The 15,993-nt window shown below is 39.0% G+C and overlaps 1 long non-coding RNA gene across 5 annotated transcripts in view; it reads right to left on the bottom strand.

Moving 5' to 3' along the window:
- The window catches only part of LOC139607435 (uncharacterized), a 306,610-nt gene that overhangs the window by 256,364 nt on the left and 34,253 nt on the right, over positions 1 to 15,993 (bottom strand). Inside the window, exon 3 of one of the 5 annotated variants that reach the window (XR_011684854.1) lies at positions 4,608 to 4,746. The exons of the other annotated variants lie outside the window; for them this stretch is intronic. This is a non-coding gene — a long non-coding RNA (uncharacterized lncRNA). Of the gene's footprint in view, positions 1 to 4,607; positions 4,747 to 15,993 lie in introns of those variants that run through there. 5 annotated transcript variants of the gene reach the window in all.

The following is a 15,993-nucleotide window of genomic DNA, read 5'->3' as shown; positions in this document are numbered from 1 at the left end:
TAAGTCACATGGCCTTTCCTCTGGTGCCCCCCTCTGGCTAAAGCTTGCATTTTTTACGTTTCTAGCAGCACTGATCCAAGAATAGCAAAAGCGGTGTTCAGATTTCATCCATTCAGCACTTGTTGTCAAGTGTGTAATGAGTATTACAGCCTCGCAGACCTGGTGGCTACAGTTTTGGCTGTAGTTTTGTTATATGAAGTTTGAACGTGCAGTTTAAACAAATAACTTGTCTAGTGCAACTTGACCACATAGCTGTATAACAGTAATCTGAGAATTTTGTCTCACATACCATATCTGGATTTAATCGCACTTTGTTACTGCAGCTGCTGCTTGTACATATTAATGTCTCTCCTATGTGTCTATCAGTCAGTTTCTCCCTCACATCTCTTTATCTGCATTGCAACACTCTCCCTCCCTCCACCTGAAGCACTGTGTCTCTCATCAGCCTCCATATCTACCTCCTCCGGCCCCCCTCTCCCACATTGTCATCCTCCACCCCACCCAACCATCTCTCACTCTGTCAGCAGTGAGATCAAAGTATCACAGCATGTGGTATTTAACCCGTCACTGGTCCTGCACCATCTAAAGTCCTGCTGGCAGACTGACAGAGGCTGATATCCATCCAGACACACAAACACACACATGCACGACATTCAAGTATGATTCAGAGAAGTGCAGTACACATAAAGAGGTAGACAGATGGTGCACGCTCAGTAAGAGTGCAGCATTTTTAAACACCAATACATCTTCATTGTAGTTCTTAATACCTTTTATCTACTTTCATTATTGCAGCACATATCTCTCTTTTTCCTCTCTTACACTATTAGACAGGTTAAGTATCTGTCATCTGGCTTCATCAGTCTTTCACTTGTTTCAACATCTGCATTCATGCAATTGAGCAGTTAGCTAAGTCAGCAATTTCAGCGACCCAAAGAGCAGAGGCTATCATTATAATAAGGACTTCAGATTAGTATTGTAACAGATTATGAGTGCAAAATGCTGCAGTTAAAACAATCAAAGCCATAAATAAACAGTATTTTAAGACAATTGTATTTCTTTAATTTGATTTGAAAATTACAGAAATCAAAGAAAGTTCAGATATTATTGCTTAAATGTAACATGGGTGGGATTATTCAGAAATCTGTACTGGCATACTATAGAAAATGTATTCATACCTCCTGGTGTATATAAGGCTTTATCGTAAGAGATTTTCCATAATCTAGAAAATGTAAAACTTGTTTTATTGAAATAAATGCATTGCCAGCTAATGCACAATGCTAATAAAGGCCTTTTATTTTACTTCACTGAGATTTTAAATGTATAAACATGTAATGGACTAGTTCAACAAGGATGCTCTCTCACACACACGCACACACACACCCGTGCATATAACTTGGATGGCATTATGCAAGATAGTCAAAATTAAACAGCAAAGTTAGGTTACAAACTTTAAAGCATACACATTCTGCTTATGCGGATGCACACCTCAAAATCTTGCAAGTCTTACACATCACAATTTTTCCACACAAAAACATGCACACACATACACACACTCAACACGAAGCCAGGACAGGAGAACGAGAGAGAGTGAGAGAGGTAAAGAGGACAGTTTATTGGCCTTTAAAACGCAGAAAGTGCTGATGCTTGCTATCGATTGATATCTTTCATCTGTTCGATGGGGTGAATGCATGCATAATCACAATTACAGAGGGCTCTGATCTTTAATCTACAGCCGATTCATTTTTGTCGATGCCTTTCGTTTATATTCATTAGCTCTTTGAACTTGAAAAGGTAGATTTCCTTTCACACGGTTGAGGTCAGATGCTGCTTGCTGTCACACAACTTTTATACTACATAGTCTCTCTCTCTCTCTCTCTGTCTGTCTTTAGCTCTCTGTATATCTATCCATCAATCCATACCTCCATGCATAAAATCCATCCATATTGCAGCAAAGTTACCTTGTCCTTTGACTGAGGATACAGTGCTGAACATCTAATCTAAACTTTGTGAAAACAGATGAGGCAGCTATTTTTCCAACAAACTCTCATTGTAAATGCTCCTGCAAGAACATTTCTTCAGTTTCAAAGTGGTTTCATCATAAAATTGGTGCTTCATAATATCTGAAGAGCGCAAAGGAGAGGCCCTAAATTAGCACATTTATTACTCTTTCATCAGAGTTGCCAAAGTAAGCTTGTGTTTTAAAGTGAGGGAAACAGACAAGTAAGACAGAGGATTCAAACATTTCCCAAAGGATGAGAAATAAGCTAAATGAGAGCCCTCGAGGTCTTGCCACTAATTGACCTGAGCTTTTGCAAATTGTGTATGAAGGTACTTCACATAAAATCATAATTGTCTTGACAGATTTTTTTTTTAAGCTTGCAATTTCAAGACATATATATGCAGAAACAAAAAGGAACATGTCTGTGATGCTTCTACATTTATAATAGAGGCCTTTCAGATTTACAGTATGCAACAAACATATGAAAGAAACGGTTGAAACAATCCATCGAGTGACACGTATTTTGATGCTGTCGAGTTTTGAAGACTTGTAACGAGCAGTAGCAACTTGAGCAAACAGGCCTGCCTTGTCTTCCATAGCCTTTCACCTTCGCCATCATTTTAAGTGCCATAAAACATGACAGGGTAGCAAATTGAGACCATCAGAAATGCAATTAATGGTAAATGGGAGACTATTTTTCTGCTGACCTCTGTAACCCTTTCTCAAAGCCATCATGGCTAAAGTGCTACCGGCAACAAATATTGACAGATCCATTTGGCAGTGATGATTGGTCTATTGATGAGATGATGTGGGGGTAAATATGAAGAGAGACACCCTGTGGCTATAAGCAATAAAATCTGTGAACAGAACTTCTCTCCCTTCTCATTGTTATGATGGCTGTAGGCCGACTGACACAAAACTATACAGTACATTTGGAAAGTATTCAGACCTCTTCATTTTTTCACATTCCATAATGCTGCATCCTTGTGCTACAAAAATAAAATAATAATCTTTCCCTCATCAATCTACACTCAATACCACATAATGACACAGTCCTGTCTCTGAGCTCTGCAGGCAGTTCCTTCCTCACAGCTTAGTTTTCACTCTGATACACACTGTCATCTGTGAGACCTTATATAGACAGGTGTCATTATGAGTGTAGACTGATGAGGGATTTTTTTTTTTTTTTTTAACAAAATATCAGAAAAAAGTTAAGGGTTCTAAAAACTTTACAATTGCTCTGTGTCTCATGTGTGCCTTTAAGTAACTGCCCAGTGCAGCAAGATGTCTCTTTAGATGACTGAAAATGACAACATACACCAAAAGACTGATTCATAATATTCTACCTCGATGTCTTCTACCATGCAAAAAACCCCCATGTGCATTTTCCTACTTAGAAACATTTTTTTCACCCATTACCACTGAGAAACAGACATAATGATGGAAACCAACCAATGATGAAACCCATCATCAGTTTGACAGCTGGAAAAATGCTCTGTGATGGAGCAGCAGTGGCAAAATCACCTGAGACTTTAAGGATATTCTATTTTCACCAAGCCATGCATCATAGAGAGATAAAAATCCAAGGATGAAACAGACTGAAGAAAGCGCCGACATTTCCATCTTTTTTAACTACATTCCATGAATGTCGGTCCTCTCAACTTTTTTTTTTTTTTTTTTACCCCCATTCAAAACCAAGTTCTGTCTCAATAATCATGACTCATAGAGCCAGCGGGAAACACGGGCAAGAGCTTGTTAGCTTGTTGCAGACAATTTGTTAGTTTCAGGTTTGCAAGTTGTCAAATCCTTCTTTGTTAACAGATGTGAGAACAAACATCACCGATTAGATGACATCAGCGGGAGGCCGGGTTCACATTGTTGTGGCAGAAGAAATTAATTACAACATCTAGCCAAGCTTAACAGTCATGCAGTCCATAATTTTCATAGTCACTGTTCATGTCACCATGGTTCATTCACAAGTCATCCACTGTGAATGACTTGTCAGGATCTGCATTATGCAAATCCTCTTCCTGTGAGTTGACAGTGCCGGTGCTCGGGTGAATCCTGTGAGGTTTGATTGCGAATGTAATTATTGTTTTTCAGATTACTTTGTCAGTAAATTAGTCCAGACTTTGTCACAAAAACACTGGCGGATTTTAATCATTTAACAACATTAACCTTTTGGTTGTAGAAAAAATCATGAATCTCTTCACGTGAGCAATACAGAGGGGAAAAGTCAGTAATGTTTGATCCCCAAAGTCTTAATGAGTCATACATTTGCTAATGTCTGTCCCTTAAAGGGTCAGTTGACCCACATTGCAAAATATATATATATATTTCCACTCATCTTATGTTACATGTGCTGAGGTTTGTGACATCCACCTCTAAATTTCTACTGTCAAACGTATACAGTAGAGGTGATTATAATTTTATTTGATCTGCTGAAAGTATCAAACATTTTACAACCTCAACAGCTACATGAAGAAGAAACAGTGTCCCAGCTGAATATAGTAATCCGAAGACAATGGTCTGTCCACAGAAACAACATGAGATCTTCTAACAAAGTTCAGAAAAGTACTAGTGAAGCATATGAGAGGTGTTCTCTCACCCGCAGGCCATACTCCGTTTCACTTCTCTCCAAAGTTGACCAGGTTTTGGCCTTCTTTTTCTGACAGCTCCTCTAAAGCTCTTAATATTGCCCTGAAGCCTGGTCCTTTAATCGCAATTCTGGGTGTTCCCGGGTCTTACTAAAAGACAGAAAGACATTCACTCACTTTAAGCCCACAGACACATAATCCTTATATCCACCCTCTTCCATCTCTTGGGTGGAGGTTTTTATGATATTTTTTTTTTTTTTATTAAGAGAAATTTAAACACTTGTAACTTTTACAAGAGATTAAATTATATGATCTCTTGTGCCGACATGCTTTCCTCCCTCCACTCAGTTTAATAATAGGTCATCTATTTTGCCTGTTTCTTAGAATGTGTGTAGAAGCTTTATCTATCTATCTAACTATAGAAAGATAGATATAGAGATTGGTTAAAGGGGAACTAAGACTTGCTTTACCAATAAATCTTGTTGTAAGATGTTACAATCCTGTTAAAATGCTTAAATAATACTTGTCGAAAACAAGGAAACAATGATCCACCTAAACACAAAGTAACAGACAAGTACCTGAGCAATAAATTCAGAAATGTGTGCAGTTAGAAAAGCTTTTTGAATTTAGTTTGACTTTCCACTTTGCTTTGATTTTATTTTGATTGGATTCTTTTCATATGCACGCTGCTGTTAGTCACTTGTATACTGCATTCCTGGCCAGGTTCCAGAAGAGACATTTTAATCTCACTAAGACTTCTTTTCCATGACCTCTGATTTCATTAGATATTCCCACCAAATAAAAGATGAAGCACAAGAGAGAGACAGAGAGAGACAAAAAGAGACTTAAGTTAGTTCAGGGTAAAAGCTCTCCAAGCCCTAGAAAGTCAATAGCGTTGCGTAACTCAATTTCCTCCAAGTTCAGGAACATCATGAAGATAATGGATTTCTTGTCAGGGGAGCAGGAGCTTGGTGGTGTGAGAGGCCAGCTGCTCACACACAAACACTCACTCATACTCACATTATGTAGTACACAGAGCTTATGTAGAGAGAAGGATGACCAAAATGTCCAAAAAAAAAAAGTAAAGGGATAAAAACGTTTTTGAAGAAATTAGAGAAACCAGGGGAGAGAGAGGGATGCCAGAGATAAAACAAAGTGAGGATGGGGGACTGGATATTTTAGCTGGAGGATACAAAGACACCCTGAGGGAAATGCAATAGGCAGAGGAAAAGTTGAAAAGAAAGAATGAAAGACTGTGAGGGAGAAGCAAATTGACCAAATAAAGATGACAGACAGGAGGGAAATGAAGTACTGAAAGGAAGAGAAAGAGAGGAAGAGGGAGTCAAGAAAGGACAAATTAGTTGACCGGTGTGCGAAAGACACCCTGAGGGAGAGAGCAAGAGGAGGGAGAGAAACTGATTCAGGGAAAGACAGGGAGACAAAGGAAAGAATTATATGAAAGCATTCAAAGGATAAATAATTTTGCTTGAGGATCCGGCACCATGGATGTGTGCTGATCAAAAGAGAGAAAGACAAGCGGAGGGGAGACAACGGAAGGACTGAACAAAATGGAAAGACGGGGGGAAGGAAGGAGGGAAGGATGGAAGCAACGATAGATAGTTTCACTGAAGGATTAAGAAGGACCCTGAGGGCCATCCCAAAGGAAGGGAGGATGATCAGAGAGAAGCACTGACAGTTGGCGGAGATTTAAATTCTCACAAGTTTTACATGAATTACCAAGGGTTTTTTTTTTGTTTTTTTTTTTTTAAGGAAATCACTTAGAAGTTTGTGCCCACTGAAGAAAAATTTCTGAACCACCTGCAGTCTCAACAGACTTTATTTGCTTTGCTGATCTGTCATCAGCAAGTGAATTACAGGAACTCTCCTCCTAAGAAAAATGACAGGAAATGCCCCAGGACCACAGATGTTAATGCTAAAGTGAAATGGGAGATCGATGTTTGTCAGGGGTGGAAGTAACAAGTTAGATTTACTCTTATTACTGTAACACTTTTGAGCATTTTTAAAAATCAGTCACCTTTTTCCAGTATTTTTTGTATTTCTCATATTGTATTTCATCTCGAGTCACACAATAAAGTCATGATGAACCATGTGAGAACGGAACAAAAGAGAGGAGCCAAATCAGTAATCACTGTCTGAGACCAGAAGAGAGCAGAGCTCCATGTCAGAGTTGTGTCTCTCTGCACTCAGCTGATGTTCTGGAAAAGATACAGGCTCGTCATTATGAGACAATGGTTGAGATTAGTATTACCATGGCATAGGTTAAAAAACAAACAGAACAAAAAAATAACTTGCATAATGCACATCTCTGCGATTACCATAAATGACCCAAATCAAACACATCTGCAATGTTGTGTAACCAACAGGCAGGCTGGGACAGGGTAGGTGATCATGCTGGAACCCTCCAGCTTGAGTAATGTGTGCACAGCCCTTGATGCTGTTGTTCTTGATAATACCTGCTGTGACTGCAGAGCTCATTCAGCGCAATGTTTGAAAAGCTCAAGGAACGCAGTGAGACAGAGGGGCTGAAAGGACTGGCTGTCATTCTAAATTACAAACTATGGATTATGTGTTAAATTTGGTAAACTTGTTGGAATTACCTCCGCCTAATACATGGGCCAAGAAAAATATTCAGTATTACTTTGTCTTAGTTAAAAAACCTCATTTACATAAATAAATATACAATACATACATAAATAAAAAAGAAGGATGTGGATGCCTGAACATTACACCCATGTGTGACTGATGAAAATCTCATTCCAAAACCACAGAACCATTGGAACCTGGCTGCAGGGATTTGCTCTTTTAGCCACAAGTTCATAGTCGACAGTCTTGTTCATGGACAGATTATGAGACAATGGGCCCAAACATGTAATGGGCCCCCACCCCTCCTACATAAAAGCAAGGGCCACAGATTCAGAGACACTCCTTGTGGTCATTTTGCATCTCTTTTTACTTGTATTGTGTGTCTTTTCATCTCTTTTTGGTAGTTTTGAGTCCATTTTTATTTTTCATTTTGTGTCTTTCTGGCGTCCTATCCAGGGTGTACCATGCCCAATAGCAGCTACAATGGCTACAGGATCCCTGCTTCTCTTTTCGGCCATTTAGACTCTCTGTGCAATAATTTTGTTTCCCTTTGTAGGTGTTTTGCATCTCTTGTTTTGTTTGAGAGACACATTTTTCATCTCTTTGTAGTTATTTCATTGACTTCCCAACAAGAAAAATCAACAATCACTTTATACAGAGGCTCTGGTCCAGTGCCCATTCTGTAATCCATCAATGGTCCAGTTCAACCACCGAATTCAATGGTCAATGGTTGTGCCAAATGTAATGAAATTCCCTCTGGGTGTTCCTGATATATCGCCTTGACAAGAACGTTATGTCACCATGACTTTGCCCACCAAAATCTAATCAGTTCATCTTTGAGTCTGAGTGAACGTTAAAGCTGGAGAAATTCCCTTAAGGTGTTACTGAGATATCACATTCACGAGACCAAAAATGGGTTTTGTGAGGTCAAAGTCACCCTGACCTTTGACTACCAGCTCGAGATTTGGCATCTCGTATAGACTAAAAATAGCCAGGGAAAACATCTGTATATAATGATAATGTTATCATACCAGTAACATTACATAAAATCACCTGTCACTGTAGGCCACATGTACTATATGGTCTTAGCAGAAACCCAATGCAGGCTAAAATTATATTATGTCAATAATTCAAGGGCAGTAGTTTTCCAGTGCAATCTCTCTGTCTCTCACGCTTGCTCAGACTATGTGTGTTTTTGTGTGCGTGCGTGCGTGTGCATGTATTTTTATGAAAAGAAACCAAACATTCGATTATTATTTGCCGATCATTCTAGGAAAACTCAATGTAGGCAGATATAACTGGCAGTAGCAGTGACGTGTCAGACATGCAGGCGGTGTAAACACACACACACACACACACACACACACACACACACACACACACACACACACACGTGCGAGCTGCAGCAGCTCAGAAACACATCCACCACCCACAAGCAAGGCAGGCAGTGTGTCCTGAGGGTTACTGAGATATTTCGTTCACAAGAATGGACGGACAGACAGACTGACAACATGAAAACATTATGCCTCCAGCCACAGCTGTTGGTGGCACAGAGGCATGAAAATGTCATAATGTGTAATGTCACTACTAAAAATGCACTAATGAACTGAAAGTGTACATTTATTCTTGGCTTAGTAATTGTTTCTCATAATTATATTAAATAACACAGTACTGTGTGGATATAAAAGCAAATGATACTCATCAGTGATGATTTTATGGATGTAACAAAGCTGCTACATTGGTATTCAGAGGGTGAATCAGTGGCTAGAGCAAACAGCTGATGGTAACCTAAGTCAGAAAAATGCCTCAATGCAGAAAAATCACTTGTAAACATTAACACATTTAAAGAGTTAATACACATGTTGCTGCAGTAGAGATAAATCAACACAAGTACAGCATTACTGTTTTCACAGCCTTGTTACTCTTTTCTCACACGATATTTAACTTCCTGCTCAACAGTGAAAGTGCATTTTCTCCAAACTGTCTTTTAATGGTACATTTCCCTGTTGCATATCTATCAGCTCAGCCTACGACCTGAAAAGCATAGTGAACAGCAAACCACTGTACAGTACATCAGCTGTTGCACCACGTGTGTCATCCATATGGGAATAAGACAGAATGAGACAGAGCAGAATGACGGGGGAGAGAGGGGGAGTTGTCCCCTGTTGTTCAGCCATGTCAGTTTGAGTTGTTGGATGTTGCTCATTCATGTATGACAATAAATGCATTAAATTATCACTTGGCCATAGACACAGTTACACATGCGTACACAGACAATTGTAAATACTGTTAAGTATACAATATCTAGACATAGATATTGTATACATAAAATTACTTACACTTCAGACACTCAGCTGCACTTTATCTGTTAAAACTGCATCAATGCAACAAGAACTCACTCATGCCACTGCCTCCTCTAGATGTACACAAATTACTGAGATTAATGTTGAAATGATTAGATAATTATATCAAGTAGTTAACTGACGGACAATAATCTATGAATCATTTAAGTCCTGAAAGTTATAATATGTAACTTTTCCATATTAAAATGACCAGACCTATGTTATATATTTTTTTGAGTTATGAACTGACATCATCCCAAATGTCCAGCAATTCCCAAACCAGAGAAATAGTAATTTTAATCATGGTAATGCTCCATTTCATTTGGTCGCCTGTCAATGACATCATATCCCCTATGCGCATGCTTCAGCGTCATTGTTCCCCTGAATGGTTTTCAATAAAGATTTTTTTTTTTAAATAGAAAAAAAAGGCTTGCTTACCAGAAGCTCAAAATTGATGTTTATCCTCTTTTAAGCCACATTTTAGGACACACTTTGGTTACACCTTTGTTGTTTTCAACTACATATTATAACTGTAAGAAGGATTTTAGTTAATGGACGTCTGGATCTTAACTTAGAGAACACAGCCAGGCAAATGGCAGCAGGGATTTGAACCATGCAGCAAGGTCAGGCATCGGAGTCTCGAAGACTTTCACATGGGTGTTCAGAACAACAAAGATTGCCTGGAGATTGGCCCATAATTTTGCCTATTTTTGAGAAGAGTGGAGACAAGAGCTTCAATCGTGGTGTCAGAAGAGAGAAAAAGTAGAGTGCCGCAGCCATGGCAGCAGCAGGAGATATTGTGCAATGTGGTGACAGGAACAAATCATTTGGTATAGATGATAGAGCCTAGTTGAGAGGGTGCACTGTGAAATAAAGTCGTAACGCAGAGGGCCAACTTTTGGCAGATCCCCAGGTCTGCAAAGGTGGCAAGAAGCATCTACTGGCAAACATTTCAAAGGCAAGAGAGAAGAGAAGATGGAAGAGAGGTAGACATATAAAGTTAAATCAAGAGAGTAAGCCAGAAGCAGTATATTTCACAGCTAAGGAGAGGGTAAAGAAAAAGGACATTCACCTTCCACTAGTTTTTGACACCAGGCGGGGGCACAAATAGAGTGATTGTAGCCGATTGAAGGTAGCTGGTACGCTGCCAGATGTAAGTTAAAGGAGGATTTGATGAAGGTAGACACCAAAGGGAGATGCTGATTAGAAATAATGGTCAGGAAAGTCTTAGATGAAAAGACTAAAGCAAAGAAATAAATGAAATGAGCAACTTCGTGGGGAGTAGTACTGTATATGCCCCATCTTCAACATCATTTCTTTCTACAGTGAGACTACTTTCCTATCTGATGTCAAGGCTGTCTTGCCAAAACATTCCCTTATGATCTGTTTTCATACTAGAAATACGATCCTGTGAGTATTATATTTTACTACAGACACATGACTCTGATTTTGATCTGTATTTTTTGATCCAGAATTAGCTACAGTACACAGTACTATGGCTATTAAGGCTACATCTTGATCCAAAAACATATCTTCTGCTCACCCAAATAAATTCTGCAACAATTGCTTTACTGGATTCCTCACTTCAATCCCACAATCACTCACAAGCAGACTCACAGTGGCTTAATGTGTATGATCAGTGAGTGTAACATCTATAGCATCATGGTGCCATTTCCAGTTTCTCTGCCTTGCCCCTTGTGTCTCTGCCTCTTTCCCTTCTATTCTCTCACTCTCATTTTTTTTAATCTCTTTCCAATAAATCCAGTTTTTCCTCCTGAGTGATTAAAGTTCAGCCACACCCTTTCTCTGCTGCCCCTTTGGGCCCTTAACAGAATCATATCAGTGGCATGACTGAGGACAGCCATATAGGGGTTATGTTAGTGGAGCAGGCTCAGAGTGAAGAAGACACGTCTGTGTGTGCACATGTCTCTGGTTGGCTGTCTGCCTGTTTAAAAATGTCCATGTGAAGGTCAATAACCCACACCAACAAAGTCACACTATAATATAATAAAATAAACCAAGGATTAAAAAGGTAGGAAACCTCGACTGTGAGCAGGCATGTCAAAGGAAGGGAGATGGTTCAAATTCATGAGATCTCACAGTTGGAAAAGTTTCACTTCACTCAATGGCTGCTTTAAAAGTACCATTACTGAGGTTAATTAACCTGAAGCTGCAGAATGGCCAGAAGTGAAAGACTGTGGCTATACTGGCCAGGTTCCAGATGCCTGTGTAAAATGTGTGTGTGTGTGTGTATATGAGAGAATATAATTAGGGAAAGATCAAAACAGGCCTGTATGTACATACGGCTCTAATGTGAAATGCCACGAACAAAGCAAACAAAGTCAGTGCAAACTATATGTTTCATAAGCAAAGGCAATAGTTCGCAAAGAGGAACATTTTTTCAGTCTAAGTCTTAATCAAGTAAGTTCACATAGTAACCTTCTACTGATGTTTGTGCAACTACCAAACAAATAGCAAGCAAATCCCCGTGATTCCATCTCAGCCTCAACCCAATTTTACCATTGGTCAGACAGGGGTGGGAACCACAGAGTAACTCACAATATGATACACTGCCCATGATGACGATGGTATCATGATACAGCGAATCTGCAATACTTGATACACTGCAAGTGAAGAAGAAAAATACCAATAGCAGGAATTGTATTCTTTACTGCATTGTGGTGTCAATGCTTCACAGAATCTGACAAATGAGATGACACAATGTACAACAAAGTGCATGGAGTCTTAGCTTAGTGTCATGTCTCTATTAATGAAGAGAAAGAAAAGTGGTAATTCAGGCATATTATGATTCCATTAAAAAGTCATGCAATGTTTCACACATTTATTTGGGAACTGTGGAACAATCATTTGTGGCAGTACGTTAGAATAGAAATCACACTACATTATATTAGACACATATTGCATAAGTGTCTTTAAAGTCAGGATAATCAATATCTTCTTTCAAACCAAAATCATGAATGTACTGAAAATGACACATCACTGAAAATGTACACCAGCTGCAATCTATATGAATGAAACTGCGCCTCGTTGACCAAATCAGCCTGCCCACCCATCCAAACATGGCTATAGAAAAATTACACGGTCAATAAAAGCCTATCATATAGCAGCCACCAGAGAAGGAGCCATCAATCAGAGTCTGATGACAGCTGGGTAATTTAAACTGCAGCCTGCCTCAGGCTCACACATGTGTATCTGTGGTTGTGTGTTTGTACATATGACTGTACAGTATGTGAGAGCGTGCTCCTCATCTGTGTGTCTTCTCTCCTGTGTGAGTCTGGGAGTGTAGAGGTCTACTACCGCTCAGCCCCACAGCCACTGGCGGGTAATGAGAGCTTTATATGTTTTCATTACTTTGTGCCTGACAACAGAATCACAGTGAGGGTAGCTGGCAGAGACAGAGGCTGGGGGAATGCAGTCAAATCAGATTAAGGAGCTGAGATATATGGTACCACAGGTGAGCAGGTAGGCTGACTGAACTAACAAACCCCTGCTCTGGGGAGCAACACACACAAACATTCACAGGCACCTGCATCACAAAGTGTGAAAGCATGCCTTCAGCTCTGTGTGCGCACAAATACAATCACGGTACATAAAAGTAAATGAACAAACACTTGCTGATGTGCTGAAGGATAGCGAGTGAATGCACTTCAGTGTTTGTGCACAGTCAATTTTTATTTGAAATTCAAACTACTATCTGAACAAGGGAAAAAAAATTATATTTGAGATGTAATGAGGTGTTAGAATTAAAATTTTGTTTGCCTCATAAAAACCATGGAATAAAAGGGGCAAAGTATTACCAGCATAAGGTTGGGGATTCCATCCCTTACAAATACAAGTAAATGCTTCGCTCCCTCCCTTTCCCCTGTGCCATAGTTGGACTGGCCTTTGAGCATACCCAGGGGTGCCTTAACATTATCCTGGCTACCGGGGCTACAGACACTTTAGAATTCCTATTGTTTTCTTTTCTATTTATCCAGAGTCATATAACATATCAACCATTTGAGAAATGACTAAAAACTGTTTTGTGAAGTCACACTGACCTTGAACTTTGACCATCAGAATCTAATCAGTTCATCCTAGAGTCCAGGTGAACATTTGTACCAAATTTGAAGAAATTCCCTCAAGGCGTTACAGAGATATTGCGTTCACAAGGCCAAAACTGTGTTTTGTGAGGTCACTGTGACCTTGACCGTACACCACCAAAATCTAATCAGTTGATCCTTGAGTAGGTATCTCGATGTACTAATGAATGTTTGTACAAAATCTGAAGAAATTCCGTCAAGGTGTTCCTGAGATGTTGTGTCCACGAGAATGAGACAGCCAGATGGACAGACAACCTGAAAACAACATGCCTCTGGCTCTGGCTGTTGAGGGCAAGGAGGCATAAAAATAAATCAATGGAAAGACTGGATACAAGCAGGTATGGATTCACTCTAGGCTGCCTGAACTGAGGTGACAACACATCCATACAAGCTGAAAATGTTGTGCTTTGCTCGAACAGATACGTTTCTGCTTCTTCCAAAGCATATGTGTTTTATGATACTTCATGAACTGAAAGAGAAGAAAGGAATGTAATTTTAGATTCCTTTGGTAACTTCAGATTACAATCAATTCAACACAGACACACATAACGTTCATACCTCACCAATCGCATTTCATTTGTAGCCTTATTCACATGCATTCACACTATTTACAATCACGTCGTGTATACATGTACAAAACTTCGGAAGAAGAGTGGAAAGACAGCCTGACAGATATCTTCTTAGGTCAATTACAGAAGGAGGAAAAAGTGAGAAAAAGAGATGGGTAGTTTTAAGGAGAAAGTGAGTCCAAAGAGGCATCATGGATATAGAAAATAAAAAAATAAGAAAAAGGTGACGATCTGGAGAAAAAAAATGACAGGATAACGGAAGGTGCCTTGAGAAAGTACAATATCTCTGCCTCAGGCCTCACTTATGTCCCTGATGAGTTTTGCTTGAATCCCTCCACCTTCATCTGATTTTTCCTTAAGGCCCAGTACAAAAAAAAAAAAAAAAAAAAAAGGGGACATATTAAGGACTGGACCCCTTTCTCTTCTTTGCAATAAGAAAAGGAAAAGGCTAGCTCAGGGACAAATGGAGTAGCCACACAAATTATTAGTGGTAAATTATTGATGTGGGACTGCATGAGCCTGGAAATTGGTCTAATAAATGGAACCTTAGGATGAAGGGAGATGTGATAAGCAGCGGTGGCAGGAGAACAAGCTGTGGTGTTGTGAGGAATGAAAACAATTAAAGTTACTTCTGGAGTACAACTGATATAGCTGCTATATTAAAACATAACTTAATGACAAAGTGTTTTGGCTGCAATATCTTTTAAAGATGCATGCATAGTCACATACAGTCACAGATGTTAAATTGACCAGTAATAGGACAGTATTTAAGAAACACCTGCTATTTCAGTACCTGTGGTAGAGAGGATGTTATCATTTAAAATGTCCAATAATAAATATGTGCAGTCAAATTATGCATTTATTTGATAAAAGTGAATTTTTATCAAAGACAGACCTTCATATTTGTAGAAAAAACAGTAAATACAGGTTCCTTAGCTTATTTAAAGTAGAGAGCTAAAGGATTCTTGGCATCATTGTCATTGTTTTAATGAGTTTAATGAGTCTTTTATGCTACACATTTTTTCCTAGAGTTATGAAACTATATTCAGTACCACACATTTTTACAGCAACACTTTATTTTTTTCTCCTTTTAGTTTTTATTGTTTTTGAGTAATTTAGCGAGCTCAAGACTTTGTCTCTTCATTGCCGTTAACACAATGTTTTTGGATTCAAACTTGGGCTGAGCAAGCCAAGTTTCAGCAGTATTGTTCAAGTCACATTTTTGTTTACCTAAACTCTCTCTTAGCTGTATGATGTTAGACAGAAATCTGGCATTAAAAAACCCTGGAGAAAATGTACGACAGAACTAGATTTTTGGCCTGAAAAGCTAATCTAATTTTTAAAAAAAACTTTAAAAACCCAGACTTTTGGCCAAACACACAAAGACAAACTAAAGCCTCAGTCTCAGAACAAGTTCGACAAGGTTGCGTTGTGAGTGAACCCGTGGGCATATACTGGCAGGTAGCACTTCAGGCAGGAGAGATGGTTACCGTTGAACAACAGCTATACAACTACAGCTCAGTATGATAAGTTATAATGAAACCATCTTCATAGGACTCTGTCATCTATTCATCATTACATTTTTGGATGTTTGACATGGAGCCATTTTATTGATGACAATATAGGTAATAAATGTAATTGTGTTGATATGATGTCACTCAGACACCAGGACTGTATCTTCTGGATTATATTGTATAATCCTTTATAGTTATACTAAATGGTAACATAAACAGTGCCTAATGTCTTTTTGGAACAGAACACTGGTGGAAACGAAATGCA

The sequence above is a fragment of the Trachinotus anak genome, unplaced genomic scaffold, assembly GCF_046630095.1.
Source record: "Trachinotus anak isolate AG129_WGS33_773 ecotype Australia unplaced genomic scaffold, CSIRO_AGI_Tana_v1 ptg000024l, whole genome shotgun sequence".
NCBI lineage: Eukaryota > Metazoa > Chordata > Actinopteri > Carangiformes > Carangidae > Trachinotus > Trachinotus anak.
Note: the sequence above shows the minus strand (reverse complement) of the source record. Positions and strands in the feature narration are given on the sequence as shown.